Raw genomic sequence first — 10,434 nt, forward strand, 5'->3', positions numbered from 1 at the left:
ATCCAATCACTCACTTTATACTTTGCCTGATTTCCTAAAGTCTCTATTGATATCTGCTTTCCTAAATATTTTCCCCAGTTCATCATTGTGACTCATTCTTCACATGTGCTGACATTTACATTCACTCTCTAACCGAAACCCTATTGCTAAAGAACTTTTGGTCCAAATCCAATTCTCACTCTTCTTCCAAAACCTACAGACTATATTCCTAATCCTATCAACTATCCCTTTTTGACTGGATGTTCTCTTCTAAATTCAATCATCCAAGTAAAGGTCGGGCGAGCATTGGAAGAAGAGACCACCAAGAGTCTATCTCATGTAACAGCAAAAGGTTTATTGGGGGTCCAGCATGCTGGGGCTCAGAGCTCACTTGAATCGAGTAGAGAGCGCTGAGAACAGCTTAAGGAGAGCTTATATACTTGTTTTTGCGAGTGCAGGGAGGCATGTTTATTGATGTGTCAGGGCGAGTGGGCAGTTTGCATGCAACCCGGTGAGGGAGTACAGTTTTTCACTTGGGGACAGCACATTCTGGGAACAAGATTGGCAAACATTTCTCAAGATTTTAACAGTGTTTTGTTAAGCATACAGAAAACCAGGAAGTGACAAGTATATATTTTATTAACCTTTCATTCCCCACTTCTTCTTCTGGCTACTTTTAATCATAAAAGTGATTATTGGGGGGTGTCACATTATTTGTCTGCTAATGGGGTATTACCATAAGTTTAACTTGTCCAATTTGAGCTTGGAGAAAATAAATTACATGGTTGAGCAAACAGGGTTTTATAGTTAGCAATAATATGAGGATTATTATTGGACTGGCCAGGGTTGATAAATGCGTAGTTAACCAGGGGGAATTTGTGAACCAAGATTCAAACCACCATTTTTGGCCCTCTTTCTCTCGTTGACGCTCGTCAAGTCATCTTTTTAATTTACTCATAGATTTTTTTTACAACTCCAGTATGGTAGGCATTAAAACAACATTCTTCCATGAATGCAAAACAAAGGCCCTCTTGTCTCATGAAGAGGAGGTCCAATCCTAGACTGTTCTGTAAAACAACTTCAGAGAGAGAGGATAAAGTTTCCTGAAATGCTGTGATGGAGGTTTCTATTATCTTTAAGTTTTGGTCTATTGCTGCTTCTCTTTGGGTCATTTGTTGTGTACCATGAACCAAGGCAGTGGTCCTTCAGCCCACCCCTGCAGCAACACGTATTCCTAATAGGATAGCTAAAGTGAGAGATATATGTTCCCATTGGAACCATGTTTTATGCCCCCCTATTTGATCTTCAAATGAACCTGCATCATGATAGAGCACTCTGGGAAACATTTGCTCAATTACACAATTAATCACATCTGTTGACCATTTCATGAAACCATAAACAATGTTTAAGTATATAGAATTATACTGTTGTAGGGACAGACAAGGCAAGGCACCTAAGATAGTACCAAAGACAGGAAAACAGTCCTATTTGTTTGCAACCAGATTCAGAGGGCATTACTTCTGTTTTAATCAATTAAATCCCGGGAACTGCAAGTTAAGGTAGTTTCAGAATTTTGTACCCAACATGTAAGGGAAGGGGCTCAGAAGTTCACAGTTTGCAGAAGTTCACAAAAAGCAGTTTTTCTTCTGTTTTTTTCCTCTGTTCTGGGCAAGTTAACTTTTCAAGGACACCTGGGTTAGGGAGAGCTTTTAATTCCCTTTATTTTTTTCCCCCTGCTAACTGTTACCATGGATCCCAGTTGGTAACTTCTTTATCTTACAATTGTAGCCATCTCTGTGAAGCCCCAGCTCAATGCCAGAGTCCTTGTTCACATATTTTGTGAAAAACTAGTAAGGGAGTGTCTAGCTTAGGAGTGCTGATATTTTTAGCCAGTGGCCAAGTAGAACAAGGAAACACAAAAAGAAGAAGTTTATCTACTTGGAAATCTTTTATAGAGACTCTTTTGCTGAAAGTCCTAAATTCAGCTATGTTGAAGATTTCTGGAGAAGGTCATTTAAGACTTTTCTGTGGGCCTGGTACAGAGAAGGAAGACGGGGAATGCGTGGCTGTGAGCAGCTCTGGGGATCTGAGAATGAGGTAGGAGACATGTAAAAGAATAATGGGAATGGGGTTCGGGATTTTCCTAGCAACTAAATCTTGAGCAGTAGAACAGGTAGAGCAGAGGGGAAGATGGGTGTTAGTATCCCAAAAAGCCTTAGAGGGACTTTAAATACTTAGTAACCTGTATTCAGTGATGACAAAGCAACTTTAATGGCCATTTACATTACATCTTTGATAAGGGTCTGAGGGCTCTCCTCAGCTGGTTTGAGCTTTGTGTTAGCTGGTAAGAGGACCTGGTGGAACCAGGTGAGGGCAATTACAGGAGAAGAGAGGAGTGAGTGGGTTGAGGTGTACCTCCTTACCTACTACCTCAACAAGGGGGCAATGGTCTGGGAACCGGCAGAGGTTTGGGTTTTTGATCTAGTAATTGGAGGGGAGAAATCAGGTTGCTAAGGTGAGAGTGAGAGCAGAGAGTCTGGAGAAGAAGGCTGAGGGTGAGGATCTATTGGAGAAGCATAGTTCAGGATGTGAGCAAAGGAGAGAAAAGGCCTCCACGTAGGGGAATCTCCTTTCACACTTTTGAGCACTTGCAGAAGTTAAAAAGGTCACACAGAATTTGAGGATCTAGAGACCCCTCTGGGGGCATTTGGTTTTGGTTATCTAATCGGTATTATGGCCATTGCTCTGTACAGAAGTTGATGAGTAGTTTGGGTTCCATCTGGCAGTCCGTGTATGCTCACATCACTATGACTTACAGAAGAAGTCGGCTTTCCCCCAACACAGCCATGACTGTTTGTGGCTTTGATAGTCCTCAGGGCAAGAATAGTACTCTAGGCTAGCCAACCTGCATCTGGCTCCCATGTCCCTACATCCATAATGTTTGTTTCCTTTATCTTTGGTATGGAATGGATTTAATGGAATTTTAGTGGGATCCACTTCATCAGGGATATCCCAATAGGAAAGACGTATAGCCAGCTGACAAATATCTGTGTGGAGAGATGGCCACCAGGTCCCTAAATAGGCTGTATGCGAGATAGACCATACTTCTTGTCCAGTATGATTTTTGATCAGCCATTGCTGCTGAACGGGCTGATGAGGGTTAGGACTACTGGTGGTCAAGGGTAGAGTCTATAGCCTTATCCACATGGCAAATACACAATTTGAAAGGGTTACCAGTCTTTTACAGTTTCCAGCCAGAGTCTGGACAGGGCGCATGGTTGAGATGAGAGGTATGGATCCAGGAAGAGATTCTGTCTAACTTACTGCTGTAGGTGTTATAATTAGCACCTGCTATGGTCCTTGCCAGCGGGGTTCCAGGGATGACACCTGATGTCTTCTCATGTAGACAAAGTCTCTTTCTTGATATCGATGTTGATTCCCCTCGTCCCCAGGTTGATAGGCAGTGGCCATCTTCACAGGTATCTATGTGGCCCTGGATGAAAGACAATATCTCTGACTTTTTAAATTAGTGGGAAGTAGAAAGATCCTTCTAGGGGCAATCCAAATCCAATGGTGAGCCATTCTGAGGAACAGAGAGTCTGCCATGTCCAGAGTTTTACTGAAAAAGAAAGATTCTGAGCCCTTAAGTGAACTTTGGTGCAGTGATCAAGGGTCAGAGACAGAGGCATTCAAGTGCTCTGTCCCATAATGAAAGATACACAAACAGTAAAACAACAACACATGACACAGACAAGACAAGACAATAAAGAAAGGATATGGACGTCCAACACTGAGACCAGGAGTGAGTAGTAGGAAATACCCGATGGGCTGGCAATACCGAATCTGAAACAAAATATCACTGAGTCATGGAGACTATTGTTCCTCGATTTCCCAAGTCCTCTGTGGCATCCCCCAGGGACGTGGCCTGTGGCTCTGTGACATGACTGTCAGCCACCATCAGAGAGAGCGCACGCTCTTCATTGACATCCATTTTGCCAAGCCCTGACCTGAAACCTGAAACCAGAAAGAGGCGCCTTTCTTATCCCGAGAGGAGTCTGTTGGGGTCTCTCGTCGGCCGCTGCTGGATCTCGGTGAAACCTCCATATGTAAAGATCCAGTGACAATCAGGGAAAGAGACCACCAAGAGACTCTCTGATGCCAAAGCAAAGGGTTTATTGGGTGTCTATCATGCTGGGGGTGAGAGCTCACTTTAATATAGCAGAGAGCCCTGAGAACAGCTTAAGCAGAGCTTCTATACTTTCTTTGGAGAGGGCAGGGGGGGAAGTTTATTGATGGGTCCGGGCCAGTGAGCGGTTTGCGTGCACCCGGGTGAGGGAGTACATTCTGCAGTTTGGCAGTTGGGGACAGCACATTCTGGAAATAAGATTAGCAAACAGTTCTCAAGATTTCAACAGTGTTTTGTTAAGCATACAGAAAAACAGGAAGTGACAAGTACTAATTTTATTAACCTTTCACTACCGACTATAATTTGCCAGAATTCCTAATGTCTCTATTGATATGTGCTTTCCTACATATTTTCCAGAGTTCATCATTGTGACTGACTCTTCACATGTGCTGACATTTACATTCACTCTACCTGAAACCCTAGAGCTAAAGAAATTTTGGTCCAAATCCTATACTCACTCTCCTTTCTAATCCTACCAAATATCTTCCTAATCCTATCGACTGTCGCTTTTTGACTGGAAGTTCTCTTTGACAATCAATCATCCAAGGTACAAGGTCCTATGCAATTGTATATCGATTTATCTGAGACATCTGTGTACAAAATAAATCAAAGCTAAGTATCACAATCAAGGTCCCAATGCCATTCTGGGCTTCTAATCTTGCCTAGATTTATGTTTTCATACTTATATTTCACCTATATATTCTTGTAAATATCACAGGTTCCCAATACCATTATTCATGCAGCAGAATGAATCCTAAACCACATTGAACCTATTATTAACACTAAACATACACTGTTCCCTCAATCTAACTTTACAGAAGAGCAGGGACAGAGTTGGTCTTACAATACAGGAATGTAGGGGATATTCCAACTGCTGAGAACATCAAAGGTCCATGCAGAAAATATACCTGGAGAAGTTGTAGGCAGCTATGAAAGAACTTAGAGAGCAAAAGTCATCTTCCATTTCATAAAAACTGGTCAGGATGAAGGGATGTGTCTGAATCAGCCACTCTCTTCTTAATGTAGAGAAGAAGGACCAAACCAGGCCTGTGTGGAGAGCTGTTCCTGGGTGCCTATGGTTGATATACCATTCTAACATGTGAAAGTGTCACAGGAAGTAGGGGCAGCCTCCATTTCATGGGACCCTTGGAAGCAACTGTTAGGACAACGTGGTTTCCAAGGCAGTGACCTCATTCAGTTCCTGAAGGAAGTGACCTCACCTCACATCCTTGGTGATGGAACTCCCTGAACCTGGGATCCAGGAGGCAAGGCACCGAAATCCTGTCCCAGACCCAATCCTAGTGCTCTCAAATGTTTGGATTTACCAAAGACAGAGTAAGTCTTTCTTGGTACCTGCTGATGTGAGGATGGCCAAATGCCAGGAAAGCTCTGAAGAGTGGCCTTTCTTGAGAAAGCAGGTAAGTGGCTCACCATTGGCTCCTGACAACTTAACAATGTTGACCAAGGAGACCAGATCTGAGACAGGACAGGCTATTTCGAGGGAACACAGTTTGGCCCACCAGTCAGAGGACACTCGGGATAGTCACAGACCTTTTTGGGGGAAGAAGGTGACTTTGTGGGTGTGGGTGTGGGTTTGTGGTTTTGTCTGATGTTTTGAGAATAGGTAGGAAAGGCGGTTTGTTTGGTTTGAAATAAAATGTTTCTAGTAAGTAGTATGACAAGGTGATTGTTTCTCTGTCTGTGTATCCCACTGTGTCCATGGCTGCAGACATTAGAAATGAGAATGCATCAATAGATGTGTCCTGTCTAGTAGAAAGCTTCCCATTATTCATCCAGCCCAATTGATGAATGGACTGTGACTTCCCTTATCAATGGGCAACACCTACTATCTTCCTAAGTTTCTGTTTTCTTCATGAGTTATGGCCACTCTCCAGAATAGGCTCATGATTTTGTGTCCAAACAATGTACCACCTTCAAGCTCTGTGACATGGCCATGTACTGGATAGCTGATGGGAATTTCAAGCATCTCCGAATACTCAGATATCAGTGTGACCAGGAAATTCTCAGTGGAGAAACAGTGTTTGGGCCATTTGCTTACCTATTCTTCTATTGCCCTGAATGTCAGGAAGGTCTTTGCCTCAGGCCACCCCTTGTGAAGCCTGAAGAAAGCAGGTTTCAAATGGAAATGAATGGGCATCACCTGTGGCTCTTTGCTTAATTGCTTTGGAAAGGGATGTGTATGAATCAGCTTTTTGGCCCTGTGTGAGACTGTGGCTTAGATTCTCAGCACCTGATGAAAGATTCCATGTGTGCACCCAAATCCAAAATTTCCAAAAAGCATTCATTGTGGATGAAGTTTCTCGACATCCTCTTTAAGGTTCCTGACCTCCATCAAGTGAGGATAGGGATCCTTTGCATCAAATGAGTTCTTCAAAACCCCGCAAAGCTACCTCATAGGTGTTTGGGATTTCTCATGACTCCAGTTCACATAAAGAATCTAAATCCCATAGTCAGTAGTCTTCAAATTGAAGAAGTGGAGCAGTATTAATGACAGGGTATTTGATCATTCCCGGCTAAAAGGAAGGGTTTCCAGGCAACCCTGAGTTGTGAAAAATGACGTGCAAGGGTGCTTATTTTAGACACTGTATTGGACTGTGCCCCTCATGGAAACCTCCAGCCAGAGGTAATTATTAGTGTCTATATGGAAGAAGATGAGGGCCATGTGGGAGTGTTTTGTTTTTAATTGTGGTCATTTGTGTGGCGGTTGGAAGAGATTTCTGGTTCCACCTGGGCTTGAACTCTGGTGTGATTCCCCTTAGAGACTGAGTTCCAGAACTGACCTCAGAGAAGTAGTGCCCTGAATTGTGTTGGGATTTTAGGAGGCCACGCATGAGAGTCACCCTTGGAAACTGAGATCTAGGCCCAGGGTGGCTTTCCACAGAGCACAGGGAATCTCAGCCAGGATATCACATGATTTTATTCTGAAAGACATGGCAACCATAGTTGAGAGTCAAAACACACATGGACCTCACATTGTAGACCTCAAATGGCCTGGCCTCATGTGACATTTTGGCCACTCTTTGGGAAGCCTTGCCTGTGATAGTTCTCCAGATCATTCACTGAAATGAGCTTCCTCTCCATTTAATGGTTCCTGAATGATTTGAAATGCACAGTGCCTCCAACTTCATCCTTGAAAAATGGCTAGATAAATACCATGAAATTTTTGAAATTCCCATGACTAGGTGGCACTGGAGAAACATTGGATTCCTGTTGCTGATCATGAGTATTCCAGACAGTGCCTTGACTTACTTGGTTTCATGAAAATGGTATAGAAGAGAGATGCCAGTAAGTTGGAGCCTGCTGAGTAGTTGGCCTACAGCAGTGGTGGGCAGGTGTGAGATAAAACATCTGTGGTGAAGCCGTGTTTATCTCCCATTGGCTTTAAAATGACTTGTGACTGACATTTTGCATCTAGCAGATCCTTGTATTTAAAAGCATCTTGTTATACGGAGAGGTTTCAGGGCAATGTTCAGAATCAGGTTGCTATGGTGAATGGTGCAAGCTCTGTGGGTTAGAAGCCTGGTTGGTGCATTCTCCTGCAGACCCTGACCCACCACAAGAGACAGAACACCCTCCAGCACTTTGTTCCTGTGGAACTCCTTGTATTTCATGAAGCAAATACCAAACTCCCAGTGCAGCATAAAGAAACACCATGAAAAGTGGATTAGTACCAAATGGCTTTACAGTCCACACGAGGAGACACTTAGCCCCCAGTGGCCACAGTTTACCTACAAAGAGAAATTTCCACACTGCTGCCTCATGTTCATTGGGAAATAAGAAACCATGTCATCCAGGTCACATAGATGCAGACCCACCTTTGATGGTCTTACTAGAAACGAAGCAAAATCCCCTGAAAACAACATATATTTCAACTGCAGAGGCAGTTTCCCAAAGTCTTTAGGCCAGCAGAGCTCCATGTTTGTGGAGTGTTTACCGTGTCCCTTACTTTTGGAAACTCCTCTACCATCTCCAAGGTTGTGAACTCCTGAGCATTTTCCATTCCAGATATGTATTCACAGATTTTCTAACTCTTCTCCTTTAACTGTGTCTTACTTTGCACGAAATAATGTCAAGGCATTGTTGTGGATGAGAGTTGGAAGATTTTTGTGTAGCACATATTTTCATATACATTGAATTCATTTTCCTATTTTCTATTCAAAATACTTTATCCCTGATGATAACCCATACCCTACTAATCTCTGACTACTAATCCTAATATAATGGAGAAAAATAACCGAAACAGAATAGAATTACAAGCAGTTCAGAGGAGGCATGGTGTATAGTTGGACTTGCCTTTGGCATGATAAAGTGTTGGTGTTATGAATTTAGTCATTTTTTAATTTAAATGGTTCTCAATGTGTTTTTAAAGTGAACAAAAATGTGAATTCCTGTCTCCCTTTCTCTGTAGCCTATTCAGCACATGTATTTTTATATGCACATATAGAATCCTACATGGTATCACACATACATATTTGTGAGGTACCTGATTTCGCAGATACAAATTGTAAGAATAGATCACTCCTCCTAAACTCTGTTGGAACTGAAAATTCAACCTATGGGTGAGCTTCCTAGTTGAACAAAATAAATCCATGTTCAGTAATAGGAATATTTTTGGATCTGTGGATGACATTTATTTCATGGTGAATTTGATTGGCATACATAATTCTAATTTTTAATGTCTGTGTGTCTGTGTGTGTGTGTGTGTGTGTGTGTGTGTGTGTGTGTATATATATATATATATATATATATATATATATATATATATATTCACTCTCCTGATTTTTCAAAATATGAAATATATGTGTCTTATTATACACTCAATAAATTCATTCATATTCATGTATGTGGATTTATAATCCAATTTTCACAAGATTATTCTCAGAAATATTCATCCACCTGAAATACCTATTTGTTTCCTAGTACAGAAAACTAACTTCAGGGGATCATATGATGGTGGCGAAGGGAGTTCATCACCCCCGTGTACTGCGTCACTTTGTGGAAGAATGACGAGTTAGAACGGTTAAAAGCTATCTTGTTAGGAATTTCCAGCAAAATTGGGGTCCTCCAGAACCTAGAGGAAGGATTTCTATCGCACGAGGACCAGCTACGGGGGCTCAAATGCGAGCGATTTTTCTGCACGGAGGGTCACGCTGCTTATTCAACAAATTGCCCCGCGGCTAGAGTCTGCGGTGCCCACTGGGAAACGACGAGATAGCAACGCAAATATACAGTGCTGTGGATTTTGCGGGCTCCTGCCAGCTGTGCAGTCACTGTGCTCAGTGCTGAATTCTGGGTTTGAGACGGGGGAAAGAAGCTGTCCAATTCAGTTCTGCACACTGGTCAGACCACAGAGGAAGCCAGCGGCCACCATCTTGGAGAGCTGACATCACCATCCCTGTTTTCGACTGATTGCAGCTCATTCAGATATAGAATAGGTAATTTCTGGCTGCCATTCTCCTGCATCTTGCAGACAAATTACTAAGGCTCAGTGGTAAAGAACCCGAGGAAATTACTTCTTGGAGCCTGCTGCTATCAGAACATACACCTAACCCGGAGCGGCTGATTTCCGGGTCCTGGAACTGCTCCGGCCCAGGGCTAAAGAACCTGCGGAAACTGCTTCTCAGTCTGGGTCCTGCTGAATACTGTGGAGTTAAATACGAACCAAGCCTTCATAAGCATTGGCAACAGGATTGAGACAGGGCTTGTGAGGGCCGGTCAGGACTCACCCGTTGCTTTGGTAACCCGGCAATGGGAATGAAATGCTGCCATTCACATGGGATACGAACATGGCAGAGATCTGATGTCAGAAAGCGGTGGGGGAGGTAACTTCATCGATACCAGTGGCAACAGAAACAGTTGGTCTCCTGGTAAAGAAAGTGAGTCACAAACACCCGAGTCTCTCTCACTTTGTCATCAAGCCAGAAGGGCAGAGCAAAGCCACCGCCCATGCCCGGAACAGGCCCAGTGACCCAGCGGCATGGTAGTCACATCACCCCAATTGGACTAAGGGCACAGCAGAACTGCTGCGTGTGCCCGGAACAGGACAAGCGAACTGCAGACGTTGTAGTCACATCACCCCAATTAGAGTAGGGCCCAATCAGAGCCACCACCCGCATCTGGAATAAGCCCAACGACCCGCTGGCATGGTAGTCACGTCACCCCAATTGGAGTAGAGGCAGTGCAGATCTGCCTCCCGAGCCCGCAAGGTAGGCAGACCTGCGACCGACCTGCAGAAGAGGCCCAGTGGT

Source organism: Callospermophilus lateralis, unplaced genomic scaffold (assembly GCF_048772815.1).
Source record: "Callospermophilus lateralis isolate mCalLat2 unplaced genomic scaffold, mCalLat2.hap1 Scaffold_43, whole genome shotgun sequence".
Lineage (NCBI taxonomy): Eukaryota > Metazoa > Chordata > Mammalia > Rodentia > Sciuridae > Callospermophilus > Callospermophilus lateralis.